Source organism: Sorex araneus, chromosome 7, assembly GCF_027595985.1.
Source record: "Sorex araneus isolate mSorAra2 chromosome 7, mSorAra2.pri, whole genome shotgun sequence".
Classification (NCBI taxonomy): domain Eukaryota; kingdom Metazoa; phylum Chordata; class Mammalia; order Eulipotyphla; family Soricidae; genus Sorex; species Sorex araneus.
Window position 1 is genome coordinate 2,178,440 of NC_073308.1, and position 14,184 is coordinate 2,192,623.

General features: G+C 51.6%; 1 protein-coding gene across 2 annotated transcripts in view; it reads right to left on the reverse strand.

The window, feature by feature from the left end:
• LRFN2 (leucine rich repeat and fibronectin type III domain containing 2) overlaps positions 1-7,607 on the reverse strand; it is a 171,583-nt gene extending 163,976 nt beyond the window's left edge. For both annotated transcript variants that reach the window (XM_055144551.1, XM_055144552.1), the window contains exon 1: positions 6,763-7,607. The gene's annotated coding sequence lies outside the window, so the exon portion shown is untranslated. The remainder of the gene's footprint in view (positions 1-6,762) is intronic.
• Positions 7,608-14,184: the final 6,577 nt, after the last annotated feature.

Below are 14,184 nucleotides of genomic sequence, written 5' to 3' on the forward strand. Positions count from 1 at the left end.
GTACAGAGTAAGCCCTGAGAATTGCCAGGTATGTTTGCCCCATCTCCCCATTTAAAAAAAAATGAAAAAGAAAAAGAAATTCTCAGAAAAGGAACACTAACTTAAGTGTGGTTGGAGGACCTGCTCAGGATGGGAGAGGCATGCTGAAAGCAGACTATAGATTGAACATGACAGCCACCCAATGCCTCCATTGCAAACCACAACAGCCAAAAGGAGAGAGAGAACTAAAGGGAATGCCCTGCCATGGGGTGGGGGGGGGATGAGATTAGGGGGAGGGGAGAGATGCTGGGGTCATTGGTGGAGAAGAATGGGACTGGTGAAGGGATGGGTACTTGAGCATTGTATGAGTGAAACACAAGCATGAAAATATGCAAATCTGTAACTGTACCCTCACAGTGATTCACTAATAATAATAAAAAGAAATTCTCTGTGGGAAGTGCAGGGGTCCGCAGGTAGGGCAGCTCAGTGACGCAGGGAGCAGCTGGGGCTGTGGACAACAGGAGCATGTCAGTGTGTGTGTGTGCCTGGGAGTGTGCAAGAATGTGTGCATGTATGTCTGAGTATATGAGTATATAAACGCACACCTGAGAGTGTGGTGTGTGTCTTTTGGACAGGTGTGTCTATGCATATGGTAAGTGTGGATGTGTTGAGTGTAGGATATATTTGAGAGTGTGGACATATGTGACTATGTGTGTGTGTTTATGGATATGTGTGTGGCTGAGTGTGGGATGTCGGAGTGTGTCCTTGTGTAGAGGTGTGTATGTTTGAGCATGCAGGAATGCATGCATGTGTGTGTCGAGGGTGTGAGCATGCAGGCCTGTAGGAGTGGAGTGCCTGTGTTCATGCATGTATGTGTGAGCATGCAGAATGTGTGTGTACTTCAGGGTGGGAGATGTAAGGCACCATGCTTAGGTGTGAGCGCATTTGTGAGCATGCCGGAATGTGTATGTGTACATGAGGGTGTGAGGGTGTGTGTGTGAAATGTGTTTATTGTGGGAGGTATGTGTGTGTGTGTGTGTGTGATCATCCACATGTTGGTGGTGTGGACACTCTGTTCACACTGCAGGCTGGGGTTCTGTGGTCCAACAGGCAGCCCTGCAAGCACACAGGGTGAGGGGTGGGTGCATGAGAGCCAAGGGCAGGCAGAGGCCACAGCAAGCAGGTCAGCAGCGTCTGGAAGGAGGGCAGGGTAAGAGGAAAGCTGGAGGACGCACCCTACTCTCAGCATCTGACGGCTCAGCAGAGGGCTCTTTGTAGCAGTGGTTAATGGAATTATAAATCAAATTTGCAAGTGCCCCAACTGGAAAGGGCTTGAGGACAGAGGTTTTGGGGTAAGTTCCCCACAGCGGAAGTGGGAAGGCATGCCAGCTTGCCCTGCTCTCCACAAGTCCTCCACAGCCAGCCCTGGGCTGAAAGCCCTGTGATAATCTCTAACCTTTCACCCACCTTGTGATCCCCACGACTCCCCCTTGTGCTGTCCAAGAGGTCTCTCCGAGTGGGGCCTCAGTATGCAGGACACTGAGCCAGGTCATCAACTTGGGCCTCCAGGAATCTCCCCCAGCCTGGAAGACGACAGGTCCTTGATGATCTTTCTAGGAGCTCAGAGACCTTCCCCACAAGGCCACTCTCCCAAGAGCTGCTCATATTTCCTGGGGCATGGAGACCCCTGCCACTACTCACTCCTGGCTCCCCAAGGTCCCACAGGCAGAGTGACCAAGTCTCACACATTTGGAAGGATACAAGAGATTTGCATAACAGTGAAGCATCTCCACCCCCCCCCCGCCCCTGCAACATACACACCTTACAACTACTCTAAAATAGGAGCCTCCACATTCCTCGATATTGTTCCGGGCTGCAGTACAGCCTGCAAGCTCTCCACACCTTGCTTATTTGATTAAAGCTGCCATGCTAGGGGACTGGATCAGGAGAGGCAGTTGCAGAGGAGAGCCTGGAGAAAGGCAGGAAGGGGGTGTCAGGGAAATGGAGACAGGGGACCAAAGTTTACATCTCTGTAAGTTTCACTTGAGACCTGTGTTAAATCAATATGGAAGACAGTTCACGCCTACCCAGAAATGGGGCACAACAGGAAAGGATGTGTTAAGAGGGGCTACCCAGAGAGAAATGCAGAGAAAAGGGCTGGAGAAAGACTCAGCTACTTCCGTGCTAGGTCTGGACACAGTGACTGGCGTGGCTCCTGGGGGTGGCCAAGACTGAGTTAGCAGAGGATATGCCGGTAGTAAATGTACTAAATTCTGAAGAGCCCAACTCTGGGGTCTCCATCCTTCCTGTCTGGGGACTGCAGAAGTCCTGAATCTACTGCAGAAGAAACAATGCAGCTCAACAACAGACAGAGCCCTGTTCTGTTACTGAATCCAGCAGTACACGTTTTACCCCCCAAACTCTGTCTCTATAGACCCAGTCCTTCCCCTGGCATAGTCTGGTCCCCTGAGCCTTGGCTCTGGTAGAGTGAAGACAGCAGGCCCAGGTTTGTCCAAATCAGAGACTCACTGGGCTGCTGCTAATTGGAAGCAGGGCGGATCCAGCCTGTGCTCCCCTGCAGACTGGACACAAATTTCAGCTGCCACCCAAGGATAGGACTTGAGAAAGAACAAAGACCAACATGTATGGCCACCTGACTATGTAGACTGTGGTACTGTTTGAATCTGTGTAGTGCCTTTGCAACCCAATGTTTTTCTTCCTTTGGTGTTTTGGGTTTTGGAAGACCATACCTAGCAGTGGTCAGGGCTTATTCCTGGCTCTGTGCTCAGGGGTCACTCTTGAAGGTGTTCAGGGGACCATATGCAGTGGTGGGGAATGAAACACAGTCAGTTGCATGCAAGGTAAGCACCCTACACACTATACTGTCTCTCCAGACCTGAAGCCTGAGTTTGAACAAGCTGGTGACCCAGGGCTTAGCTTCCTCTGGTCTTCACTTTTCGCCCTCTTCCACTAGCCTAGCCTAGCTCTCTGCTTGCTGAATGGACATTGCCATTTTATCAGGAGGTCAGAGGGAGCTGGGTTTGGCAAAGCTGATCTTTTGTGTCAAGAGGCCATATTTAGGGTAGTAAACTGCCAAACTGACTTTCTCCTCACCATGACACCTGGATTCTCTCTGACTCTTAGTCTACTTCCTTCTCTAACCCTAGCCTGTAGCACAGAAGCCTTCCTTTCTCAGTGGAGGGAGGCAACCGCGCCCCCAAGGGTGCAAACACGTGTGCTTGGGAGGGGCACCTACAATGCACAGAAAAAAGGTAAACGATAGATCAGGAATCATAAAACGCCATGGGGGTATAATTAGGAAGCAAATGTCTAAAAGATTCCTTGGCTAGCAATGACAGAAAGTCGAGAAATGACCAAGGAAATCGCCTTTGGCTTACTCCAATGCCCGAGCTTCAAGGGTGCCCCTGATCACAGAATGAGCATGTCAGAAACCAAACTCCTTTATGAGTCCTACCACTGGGTGCCCCAATTCCCTGCACCATCCGTCCCTCTTCTGCATGTCCTGCACCTGCTTTGTTCCCCAGAAGGCCCAGGTCCACCTGGTTGGCCTGGCGTCCCACTGGCTGGCTCCAGTCTCCAATGGAAGCAGGCCTGACAGAGCAAGACAGCCAGCGGGGCTCCTTTGAAGGAGCCGATTACTGTGGAATTTGAAGAAATTTCTCCAAACAACTTCTCTACTTGTTCAGTCTCTCCCCTGTGACCACTGAGCACTAAAGAGAAAGCAGAATCCACCATTTACGGACTTTTGGGGATGGTGCAGTACTTGATATCTTCACCTCTTCTAAGAAGGCCTCCTGATTGCCCTCACTCTGAGCAGGCCAAATATTGCTACTCTCCTTGGTCCCTGTCTTCAGACCTGACTTTCTAATCCTTGAAAATTCCTTTTTTTTTCCTGTTTTGGGGCCACACCCAGCAGTGCTCAAGGCTTATTCCTGACTCTGTGCTTAGAGGTCGCTCCTAGCAGTGCTCGGGAGACTGTATAAGGTACTGGAGATTTAACCAGATGAGCTGCATCTCTGTCCCTAAAAGTACCTTGTCTGGGCTTTCCTTTTATGGCTGGATTCCCCCTTCGTACACCCCTATCCCAGTGAATTCATTCATCAGGCCCGGATCTGAGCCAGGCTCCCCGCGCTGTGCCCCTACTTGGCAGCCAGGCAGGAGCAATGTGTGGCCCAGTGCAGATCCTGAGTTCAGAAGTGCTCATGAACAGATTTGAACCCAGGCCCTTCTCTCCCTCTCCAGAAGTGCTATCTCTTCCAGCCAGTCAGACCTAAAATTCTACTCAGACCCATGGATTTTTGTTGTTTTTGTTTTTGTTTTTTGGTTTGGTTTGGTTTTTACTTTTCATCACAAAATACATAATCGGGGGCTGGAGCGATAGCACAGCGGGTAGGGCGTTTGCCTTGCACGCAGCCAACCCAGGTTCGATTCCCAGCATCCCATATGGTCCCCCAAGCATCGCCAGGAGTAATTCCTGAGCACAGAGCCAGGAGTAACCCCTGAGCATCACCGGGTGTGACACCCCCCCTCCCCCAAAATACACAATCAGCTGTGGCTGTGGTCCAGAGTCAGTTCCCCATTGCTGTCTCTGGCTGGTGTTTCCTTTGTCCCTTCAGAATGGCAAAGCCCCAGTGGCCCAGCACTGTGCTGATCTCCTCTCTCAGATGGGCCCTTTCCAAAGGTGAACCTCCCTGCTGGATCAATCCTGCAGGCCCCAGAGATCCAACAGCCGGACCCTGACCCCCTACCAGGAGACCAGAATCCCCCACATCTGGGGACTGGACTTCAGAGCTACAGCTGGGACCAGCAAGGTGATTCCAACTATGGTCACACCAGTGCTGGTGGCCGAAAAGTTCCCCAGCCACATCTCCCAGCCCCTTCACTCTCCCTCTTCTCCGTGTTTCCTGAAAGCTCCTGCTAACTCCCCTCCCCCCGCAGCCACATGCCCCAACTCTTTGGATTTCTGGCCCTGGGGAAAGAACTGAGGCCCTGAAGCTGGCAAGTACCCAATCAGCAGGGTGGGAAATGAACAAGCTCCCCAAGAATCATGGGCAGAACAGGACCAGAAATACCAAGCTGTTTGTATTCCCCAGGGCCAGGGCAGGAAGATAAGTAATCGCATTCCTGAGGAGGAATTAGACCAGAAACTCTAAATTAAGGGCTGGGCTGGGGGCCTGAGCAGGAGCATGTGAGATGCCTTAGGAGAGCTGGAACGAGGGAAAGATGACATCCCAGCGTCAGCACAGTGCTCATCTGGCTGATGGCGCCAGGCACAGGCCTCCCGAGCTTCCTAGTTCTCCCTGCACAACTCTGCCCCCCATCAGCCTGCAAAAGGAGCCCCACAAACAAGTCCCACAGTCGGCTAAAGACACTCACGACAGGCAGCCACAAGCTCTGGACACAACCACAAGAACCGGACCTTCTCCCTCCCTGGAATCTCCTTCTCCCCATGGTAAATTCTGACCCAGCCCCCACCCAGAGCTTCTGTGCAGGTCCCTGGGAAGTTCAGATCATAGAGCCCTGCAGCTCCCTCCCCAGCTCTTGTAGGGGTGTCAATTTTCTGAAGGGGGGGGCTCTTCCAGCCCACAAAGCCAATCTCCGTATCATAGCCACAGCAGGCCAGCCACCCCCCCCCGTACCCCCCCCACTCCCCCTCCACACACACACTACACATGCTCACAGTCCCAGTCCTGTGGCTGTGATGGGGCAGAAGGCCGGCCTTGCCTGTAACTCTGGCCCAGAGCCTGTCTTACAGGCTCTGACCAGCTCCCTCTCCTGGAAGGGGTCTGGTGGTGCTTCTGCGTGCTCAGGGTCTGGCCTGGACCCCTCGTCCCTCTGCAGTCTTGCTCAGATTCCATTCAGCCTCTGGAGTGTCTCTTTTTCTCTCCCCCTCACCCCCTCTTTGGCTCAGGCTACAACTCCCTGCCAGGGCTTTTGTACTGGGGTGGACGGAATAGGGGCAGGACACCCACCCTCACCGAGTTTCTGTGCAGAGCTAGGAGCTGTCCAGGGCTCTCCCCACTCCATGCCCAGGCCAGCTCTGGAACCAGGGCAGGACTAGGTGGGTACAACAAGACCTACCATGCAAGCATGGCTAATGCCAGTTTCCATATTGCTTCATCATGCCATTCTGATGCCCAAGCCCATCCCATATAAATCCCCTCTGATGCCCCTGCCTTCTGTGGAGGACCAGGAGGGAGTCGCTGATTGCTGATTTGCCCAAGCTGCCTCCCTAAACTGCATGGAGCTCTTCTTCCCTCCATCAGCGCTGAATCAACAGCCCTTCGGCCCCACCACCCCACCCAGCCCACAGAGCTTGGGGCGACCTGGCTTCAGAGCCAGCCCCCAGCCATCGCTGCCCCAGGCCTCCGTGTGCAGAGATGCAACAGTGGTCTCGCGGCAAAGTTCTGCTCGCCACATTCCGTGTACGTATGTGCGGCTCGCGGCTCTGGCTCCCGTGCCCCGGCCCTACAGGGACTGCCCTCCGGCCCCTCGCTAGAGTTCCTCCCCCCCCGCCCCCCCGCCTGGGGAGTAGAACCAGGAAATAGAAGGAAACCTCCCGCAAAAAGACAGGGAAAGGAAAGACAGTGTCCAGGCTGAGCACCCGGCGAAGGGAGCCCTCGAGGGTACCGGGAAAGGAGGCAAAGTTCCGGGCTCTGTGGCTCAGTCGGATACGTGCAGTCCGTGCCAGCGCCCCCCCTCCCAGCACCCCTCCCCCCGCACACAGCCCGGGTCTGGGGACGCTGCGCCGGGACCACTCACCTGGGCGAGGCAGCATCTAGCCCCGGCTGGGAGGCTCGGAGGCCGGCTCTGCTGGGCGCCCGGGCTCCCCGGCTCGGCCTCGCATCCTTCCCAGACCCAGAGCGCTCCGCAAGCCCTCCGGCTCGGGCGAATGCAGGCGGGTGGTGGCCTCGGACGTCCACACCGGGGGAGCCCGGCGCGGCTTATTCAGCTATATTATCCACGGCATGGAGCAAGAAGAATGAAGAAGCACAACTTGTTCTCTTCTTTTCCAGATTGAAAAACAAAAAAGCACAAAAGGAAAAACAGAAAGCAACAACAACAAAAAACCCAAACCCAGTTAATTCCTCCCTAGGAAGATTCCGGTGGGATTCTCCAGCTCTAAGAACCCGGGGCACCCCCAGGAACCTTGGAACGTGGCATCTTGGAACGTGGGTGCTTTCAAGTTCGGAGGAGCCGGCCAGGGTGTGTGCGTGTCGGCGACACGGAGCCGGGCACTCGCCCCCGCGCACACTCACTCCCCCGCACCGCGCACCCCGCGCACCCGCGCGCACCCGCGCACACCCGCGCGCACGGGGCCCGGGAGAGCGCGGGCGGCGGCGGGGACTGCCCAGCGGCTGGGCACGCCGAGCGGCCTGGGGCCGAGCTCTCCCGCGACCAGCGAATCCGCCGGAGTCAGAGCTCAGTGCCCCGCTGACCACCACCGCCGCGAAAGCTGCAGGGATTCGCGGTCCCGGAGGGCGTGGGCCGGGGGATGGAGCGGCCACGGGAAGGGCCGCGGGTGTCCGGGGGGACCCGCGAGACGGGGCGTGGGCTGAGGCCGCAGAGGGCAGGCGGGCGGAGGGCAACCCTGCAACCCTGCGCCAGGCTAGCCGCCCGCAACCCGCACCGCTGCTGCCGCCTCACGTGCGGAGCTCGCCCTGCAGCCTGGGTCCGCAGCTGGAGGAGAGAGAGAGAGAGAGAGAGAGAGAGAGAGAGAGAGAGAGAGAGAGAGAGAGAGAGAGAGAGAGAGAGAGAGAGAGAGAGAGAGAGAGAGAGAGAGAGAGAGAGAGAGAGAGAGAGAGAGAGAGAGAGAGAGAGAGAGAGAGAGAGAGAGAGAGAGAGAGAGAGAGAGAGAGAGAGAGAGAGAGAGAGAGAGAGAGAGAGAGAGAGAGAGAGAGACTGTCTGTGTGTCTGTGTGTGTCTGTGTGCCCGTGTGTGCATGTGTGCGGCGTATGTGTTGTGTGTGTGGGTCCGCAGCTGGAGGAGAGAGAGAGAGAGAGAGAGAGAGAGAGAGAGAGAGAGAGAGAGAGAGAGAGTCTGTCTGTGTGTGTCTGTGTGCCCGTGTGTGCGCGTGTATGTGTGTGTGCATGTGTGAGGCGTATGTGTTGTGTGTGTGCGTGTTTATGCCTTTGTGTGTATGTGTGTGTGTGCGTGTGTGTATATGTGTGTGAATTAAATCCCGTGTGTGAATTAAGTCCCTATTGTGAATTAAGTCTCCGTGTGTGCATGTGTTTGTGTGTGTGTGTGTGTGTGAATTAAATCCAGCTAATCCCAGTCACATTTCCACAGCCTAAAGAGGAATCAGTGCATGCACATGCTTAGACTTTTCGGGGACATCATAGGAATTCCAGAGAATCCCAGTGGCTTGCCAGCCCCTTGCTGCAAACGTCCATTGAGTACCTTGTGACATATCAGCAAACTGAGGCCCAGAGAGGGACCTGTTTGAGGCAAGTGGTGGGTTGCTGAACCCCAACTCCAGCTGGCTGTGGGTTTGGCTCTCCTCTCTGCCCACAGGGATCAGCAACCAATGCCTGGGAAGAGCGTGGGAAGGACTCTGTCTCACAGGACATCCCAACAAGCTCTGTACCTTTTGCACTGAAGAAGTGGCAATGTTGACATTCCTGCTGAGACCCCAGCTAGTATCCAGGGCTAGAGTGAATGTCTCAATCCATCTGTTCTCCCCTAGTGGCTAGCATGGCTCTCCCCCTATCCAGAGACCCAGAGGAGGCAGGAGGGCCTGTGAAGGTGTCTGCGGCACAGTCTTTGCTCCACTGGGTTGTCTAATAGAAAACCCTGCTTCTTTCCTGTCCATTCACACCTAGGCGGGCAGATTCCTAGTGAGGCACCCTCTCCATGGGAAGCCTGGTCCTTTTCATGGGAAGACACCAAGAAAAATGGCCTATTTGGATCCCCATGGATATAGCAAGCCTGGGAGATGGAAGGTGAGGCCAGGATTCAGGGCAAGGTGTATCAGAGTCGGCTGGCACAAGAAAAGTGTAATTGAAAATCACAGCCCTGCAAAAGAGAAAAAAATGGGCAAAGAGGGAGGGAGAGGAGAGTAGAAAGAGGTTGGAGTTGGAAAGAGGAGGTGGTGAAGGAAGGTAGAAGTCGAAAGGATGGAGGAAGGACAGCTCAGGATGGAGAGTGTTTCCTTCCGTGCTTACCTATAATTTGAAATACTACAGGCAGGAACTCCCAGAAATCAAGTGGGAATGTGAAGAGGAATTTGAGGCCAAGATCTTTGGAGTTTGAATCCCCACCAAGGGGCATGGGTAGCAAACTAGGTTAGCTTCTTATCTCACAGTCCCCTGTGAAAGCACCAGTGCCTGTGGCAGTGGAAGGACCAGTGGGCTCAGAACAGAGATGAGCTGCTCAGAACAGAGATGAGCTGCTCTCAGAAGCCAAATGTACAGTAGGGTGGTATGGAGGGGGCCGGACACCCAAGGATGATCTAGTTACTCCTTCAAAGTGAGCCCCTTTAGGAACTTTTTTCAGTTCAGAATATGGGATGTGGAAATTTTATGAAAAGCCAGACCTGGATCTACTATCTTAGGTCATTGAAAAGATTGCTGGTTTGCTTTGCAAATTATATGGGCTTCACCAGAACTGAGTGTTGGTCTGGGAGGGAGGTGGTAACCCCCAAACTCACCATGTCTTTATACTGCTGAGCACTGTGTCACATCCCTTTCTTCAAAGGGTTTGGACTCTAGGAACCCCAAGTGATCTTGGCAGGTGAAGAAAGGTAGAGATGCATCTTAGGAGGCCAAGAGAATCAGTCTGGAGTCCCCATTCACCATGTGACATCCCCAGAAAGTAATCCACACTTAGCAATGGGAAAATTGGAAGAGTAACTGACAGCAGTCACTGATGCTTCCTGGAGCAGACTGGAAAGACTAGACAACCAGATAGACCACCTGACTGCTGTCACTGATGGCCTTCCACAGAGACGAGGGAATCCCAGTTCTCTGTGTGTGTGTGTGTGTGTGTGTGTGTGTGTGTGTGTGTGTGAGAGAGAGAGAGAGAGAGAGAGAGAGAGAGAGAGAGAAGATGTCTTCAAAGGATGGAATGATGGGCCTTTGGATTCTTTTATATTTCACATTTCTAAATTCCCCTGTGTTGAATATCTAAGTTCTCCAGCCTTGGGCTACATTCTTCTTTCTTGGGCTAGATGATTCCCACAAGTGGAATCACTGGGCAGAAAGGCGGGGACATCCCAAGGCTCCTTGTACATAGTTCTTCATTTTGGCTTTAGAGTCAAATCACTAAAGCACGGGGCAGATAAATTACTTCCCAGAGAGTTACCAGCAGGTGCTTGAGGATGTTTTCAAACACCCTTTCATGTCTCTATGCAGCACAAAACATGGCTGGCATGTTGCATATCACAGCCGAACTCTGGCATCAAAATACAACTCCATCTCCTTATGTAAAGAAAGTTCTGGAATGCAGTAGATGCTTCTCAGAGTCTCCCTGGGCTCATCACAGCCTGAAACGTGACTATTGTGGAGCAGGCAGTAAGAGAAATCCTGGGGCACAGTCTTCCATTATCTCCACATTACCCAGCATCTACAGGACCTGAGAGTTGCTTCCAAATGTCTATTATCTCCTTCACTCAACATCCCTCTGAGTAACAGCCAATCTGATTGACACCCCGCAGACCTTGGGGGAACTTTGGATAAATGTAACTGCTTCTTGCAGTACCCTTTCCCCTCCTCCCTTTCCAGTGCTAGAGTAAGAAGCAGCCAAAATGCGTTCTTATTAGTATGCATATGTATTCCCAAATTCCTTCACAGAATGACTAACATCACCTACAGCCATTAGCTCAAGTTTGCTTTTTAAATCCAGTTTACTTTGTATCATCTAGCCCCTGTTTACCTCTCCCCCTCCCCCAGGCCCAGTGGTTCCTGCCACAGCCCTACTCTTTTCTGGCTACAATCCCAGGGCTGGGTGGGTTCTAGAGGCATCCAAAGATAAGACCATACTGGGAGGCCTTGTGCCACTGAAGAACTCCTTCCCCAGTATCTGCTCTGTATCTTCTGGCACTTTGCTAGAGACTCTAAAGGAGAGGAGAGGTAAGGAAAGGGAGCCTCTCCCTGGAGAGTAGAGCATTGAAGGGGAGCAGCTCTGGCAGTCTAGATGACCCCTCCCTGACGCAACCACGCTGCTCACAGTTGCCTGACAGCAACCTCACCCCATTCACAAATACAACAAGTCTTATCAGTTATCAGAGTAGCTCAGGGAGTGGCTGGACACTGGCTTTCAGACTCAGCCTTCTGCTGTCCAGGCTCCTTGCTTGCATAGAAGGCTGAATGCCTTTAAGTAAGGAATTAACAGGATGGTGCTTCAGATGCAGTAGACAACCAGCAAAGGAAAGACCAAAGCAGCCCAGGCACGAGCTATGAAGGTTTGCACAGGGAGACAGGGCGGTTAGATGGGAGAAAGATCAGCAGACGGGAAGATAGTGGATCTAATTTCTGTCCTTCATGTTACCTGGATGTATGCTCTTCGTTTCTCTTTCTCTGAGTCTCAACTTCTCCATCTCTGAAATGAGAGTGTCAGTACTATGAAGCTCTCTAGGAGCTAATGAAGAACAATGAAGATCCTTACTTGGGGTAACTTTATCCAGGACTTCCCCAGACTACAGTGCCACTCCCCATGCTTATCTCTGACACTTATATTTATGGTACACTGGATGCCAGCCACTCATAGCCTGGACCAAGGTGATTGTGTGCGCCTCTCAGGGGAGCCTAGAGAGAGCTAATGTGATCTGCATTTTTCAGATTTGTACACCAAATCCCAGAGAGATCGAGTAACTGGTGATGCCAAATTGCTGACAGGGAGCAGAGGAATTTTAACTACAGAGCTCCCACTCAGAGTTTACGTTAGATGGGATGGTTGGAAAGTAAGGTCGAAAATCCAGGAAAATCACTGTTCTAATCTCGAAACTGGACAGTAAGTACCTTCCCTTTCTCGCAGTCCTTGACACTGTCTGCCTTCTTTTATGCATTGTCTGGAAGTGATAATCCTAAGTGTGTGGTTTGTTTTATAATCCAGTCAACTCTGGAAGCACACCTATTGTCATTTATGTTCCTGCCTTAGCATCCTTCACCCACAAGATTTATTGTAGCAGGAATTGACTGACTCCAAAATTCTTTCCTTGCCTTAATCAAGCCCTGGGCTATTCTTTCAAAGGGACTAGAAGAAGACAGGTGAGATTACTTGAAGGACTAGAGCACATGCTTTGTAGGCAGAAGCCCCCAACATCACATGGACCCCCAGCAATGCACTGAGAGTAATCCCCGAATACCATGGGATGTGACCCTGAAACAAAACTTAAAAAACAAAGGGACTTGGAGAGACAAGCACAGAACAGAATAAGATTCATTCCTGAACCTGAGCAGAGAAATTATTCAACATCTAATAAGAGTGCTTTTTTAGTTTTCATGGGCAAACTGCGGAAAGGATTAAAGGAGACCCTGGTAGTGGTCCCATCCAGACGATCAGTGGAGCCAACGAGCCACATATTAAAATGATGGTGGAGAAGGGCAGAAGGTAAAAATAAAAAATCTGGGGGAAATTTGGTGTTTACAGAATAGAGAGATAATTTCTGAGCAAGGGAATCAAACAAGGCTTCAAGGGGGTGTTGACATTTGAGTGACACTTGAAAGATGCATTTGGGCAGGTAAAGAAATGATAAGCCAGGAGGGGGATAGTACAGGCAACAGCAGGAGAACACGATATTAAGTATGGGGTTCAGTAGGGGAACTATCTAGGGTGACCAAAGCCAGGACAGAAGGCTGTCTTATGATTAGGAATGTGAGCCCTGAATACAGACTGGAACCTTCACTTCCACCCCACCTATAAGGTAAGTGACTTGCATTGAGTAAGTCACTGCAATTGTCTCTGTGTTTCCATTTTTCAGAGAGCAATGTGGGTCTTTGCTGCACCATGGGATGAATGGGAGGATGAAATGGTGCTGCCATACTTGAGAATATTTGCGTGATATATCACACATTTTCAAGAAGGGTGATTTGTTGATGGTGTTATTGTTATATCATTATTATTAAACAGTGCAGAAAATTAAAGAATAATTTGATACATTGCTTTGATTGAACATGAAGGGAATGGCTCTGAGGGCTCTGTGCAGATAGCTGTGCCAGGGACTGACCTATTTAGGGTGTTGATAGTTGAGCTGCTTGGGTAAGGTCCTGAGGGAAAGGAAAGCTTTTCTAAATTGACTGAAATAGTCTAGGGAGGGCTGAGAGGAGTCAGACCAAAGGTCACAGTACTGACAACTGTCGAAGGAGGTGGATGTGAAGAGAAGCGTGCACTAGGCTCCAGAGTGAACCAACTCTGGGATCTAAAGAACAAGAGGTTTGAAGTCTTCATGACAAGAAGGAGGGTCAATGTCCTTGAGAGATGCTGGAAGGATGGAAGAAAGTTGAGAGTGAAGAGGTGGGCAATGAGGAGTTCACAGTGGACATGTATGTCCTACTGTGCAGGTCACAAATTAAGCCATATTCTGATAGGGAAGGGGTAGAATGGAGGCAGTAGGTGAAATCCTCATGGCGGGAGAAGGTGAGGTGCGAGGAGGGACAGAATTCAGAATCTACTAAGCTCTACTCCACACATGAGCCTGGACAATCATTTTACATATGTTACCCTGTGATCCTCCCTGCCAAACACCAGTTAATCCCATTTTAGATATGAACAGACAAACAGATGGAGTAGTTTGTCCTAGGCCACCTTATCTGAGACCCCTGGCAAGGAGACAGAGCAGAGTTCTACACTGATGCAAAGGACCAGAATACTATCACAGGAATGAAAGAATGGGAGGGAGCTTGAGATTTTCTGAGGTCACAGTGCCAAGAAAATCATCCACCAAATAAAATGATTTCATTTGTTTATGTTAGGGCCATCCCAGTGATGCTTGTGGTCATTTGTTGCTAAGTATGGAACTCAGGGCCTCACACATGCTGGCAAGTTCTAACATACCAGCTAAGCCACATCCCCTGTCAGAAAATGTTCCACAGAGGGTTAGTAATAGATGTGCCCAACCCCCATCCTCTCTTCCAAGTTCAGGAGACTCTTCCAAGCACTAAATGCTCACTCAGTCCTGCAAGAGGAGGGGGCACTGGAAATAGTTAACAACTGGCACACCCAGGGACATCCAGGACTTCCCAT